Source organism: Convolutriloba macropyga, unplaced genomic scaffold (assembly GCF_964194025.1).
Source record: "Convolutriloba macropyga unplaced genomic scaffold, txConMacr16.3 SCAFFOLD_4675, whole genome shotgun sequence".
NCBI classification, from domain to species: domain Eukaryota; kingdom Metazoa; phylum Xenacoelomorpha; order Acoela; family Convolutidae; genus Convolutriloba; species Convolutriloba macropyga.
The window spans coordinates 1-2500 of record NW_027452007.1 but is presented as its reverse complement, the minus strand read 5'-3'; positions in this window follow the sequence as shown (position 1 = coordinate 2500).

Sequence of the window (2500 nt, the reverse complement as noted above, 5' to 3'; positions counted from 1 at the left end):
TGCTGTCTGAAAGTGTTGCCTCGTCATCTATGCGCTCCCAAATGGCCTAACACTGGCAGCCAATCAGAGTGCGAGAAAAGCGCTCCCAAATGGCCTAACACTGGCAGCCAATCAGAGTGCGAGAAAAGCGCTCCCAAATGGCCTAACAGTGGCAGCCAATCAGAGTGCGAGAAAAGCGCTCCCAAATGGCCTAACAGTGGCAGCCAATCAGAGTGCGAGAAAAGCGCTCCCAAATGGCCTAACAGTGGCAGCCAATCAGAGTGCGAGAAAAGCGCTCCCAAATGGCCTAACAGTGGCAGCCAATCAGAGTGCGAGAAAAGCGCTCCCAAATGGCCTAACAGTGGCAGCCAATCAGAGTGCGAGAAAAGCGCTCCCAAATGGCCTAACAGTGGCAGCCAATCAGAGAGTATGCGAGAAAAGCGCTCCCAAATGGCCTAACAGTGGCAGCCAATCAGAGCGAGAAAAGCGCTCCCAAATGGCCTAACAGTGGCAGCCAATCAGAGTGCGAGAAAAGCGCTCCCAAATGGCCTAACAGTGGCAGCCAATCAGAGTGCGAGAAAAGCGCTCCAAATGGCCTAACAGTGGCAGCCAATCAGAGTGCGAGAAAAGCGCTCCCAAATGGCCTAACAGTGGCAGCCAATCAGAGTGCGAGAAAAGCGCTCCCAAATGGCCTAACAGTGGCAGCCAATCAGAGTGCGAGAAAAGCGCTCCCAAATGGCCTAACAGTGGCAGCCAATCAGAGTGCGAGAAAAGCGCTCCCAAATGGCCTAACAGTGGCAGCCAATCAGAGTGCGAGAAAAAGCGCTCCCAAATGGCCTAACAGTGGCAGCCAATCAGAGTGCGAGAAAAGCGCTCCCAAATGGCCTAACAGTGGCAGCCAATCAGAGTGCGAGAAAAGCGCTCCCAATGGCCTAACAGTGGCAGCCAATCAGAGTGCGAGAAAAGCGCTCCCAAATGGCCTAACAGTGGCAGCCAATCAGAGTGCGAGAAAAGCGCTCCCAAATGGCCTAACAGTGGCAGCCATCAGAGTGCGAGAAAAGCGCTCCCAAATGGCCTAACAGTGGCAGCCAATCAGAGTGCGAGAAAAGCGCTCCCAAATGGCCTAACAGTGGCAGCCAATCAGAGTGCGAGAAAAGCGCTCCCAAATGGCCTAACAGTGGCAGCCAATCAGAGTGCGAGAAAAGCGCTCCCAAATGGCCTAACAGTGGCAGCCAATCAGAGTGCGAGAAAAGCGCTCCCAAATGGCCTAACAGTGGCAGCCAATCAGAGTGCGAGAAAAGCGCTCCCAAATGGCCTAACAGTGGCAGCCAATCAGAGTGCGAGAAAAGCGCTCCCAAATGGCCTAACAGTGGCAGCCAATCAGAGTGCGAGAAAAGCGCTCCCAAATGGCCTAACAGTGGCAGCCAATCAGAGTGCGAGAAAAAGCGCTCCCAAATGGCCTAACAGTGGCAGCCAATCAGAGTGCGAGAAAAGCGCTCCCAAATGGCCTAACAGTGGCAGCAATCAGAGTGCGAGAAAAGCGCTCCCAAATGGCCTAACAGTGGCAGCCAGCTAGAGCTAGCTTAAGTTAGCTTGGGTTAGCTTGAGTTAGCCTTTAATTAGCTTTAATTAGCTTAAGCTAGCTTAAGTTAGCTTGGGTTAGCTTGAGTTAGCTTGAGCTAGCTTGAGTTAGCTTGAATTAGCTTGAGTTAGCTTGAATTAGCTTGAGTTAGCTTGAGTTAGCTTGAATTAGCTTGAGTTAGCTTGAGTTAGCTCGGGTTAGCTTGAGTTGACTTCATTAACCCAAGTTAGCTTGGGTTAACTTCATTAAGTTAGCTTGAACTAGCTTGAGTTAGCTTGAGTTAGCTTGAGTTAGCTTGAGTTAGCTTGAGTTAGCTTGTCTTAGCTTTAGCTAGCTTGAGTTAGCTTGAACTAGCTTTAGCTACCTTGAGTTAGCTTGAGTTAGCTCGGGTTAGCTTGAGTTAGCTTGAGTTAGCTTGAGTTAGCTTTAGCTAGCTTGAGTTAGCTTGAGTTAGCTTGAGTTAGCTTGAGTTAGCTTGAATTAGCTTGAGTTAGCTTGAGTTAGCTTTAGCTAGCTTGGGTTAGCTTGAGCTAGCTTGAGTTAGCTCGGGTTAGCTTGAGTTAGCTTGAGTTAGCTTTAGCTAGCTTGAGTTAGCTTGAGTTAGCTTGAGTTAGCTTGAGTTAGCTTTAGCTAGCTTGAGTTAGCTTGAACTAGCTTGAGTTAGCTTGAGCTAGCTTGAGTTAGCTTGAGTTAGCTTGAGTTAGCTTTAGCTAGCTTGAGTTAGCTTGAACTAGCTTTAGTTAGCTTGAGTTAGCTTGAGTTAGCTTGAGTTAGCTTGAGTTAGCTTGTCTTAGCTTTAGCTAGCTTGAGTTAGCTTGAACTAGCTTTTAGCTACCTTGAGTTAGCTTGAGTTAGCTCGGGTTAGCTTGAGTTAGCTTGAGTTAGCTTGAGTTAGCTTTAGCTAGCTTGAGTTAGCTTGAGTTAGCTTGAGTTAGCTTG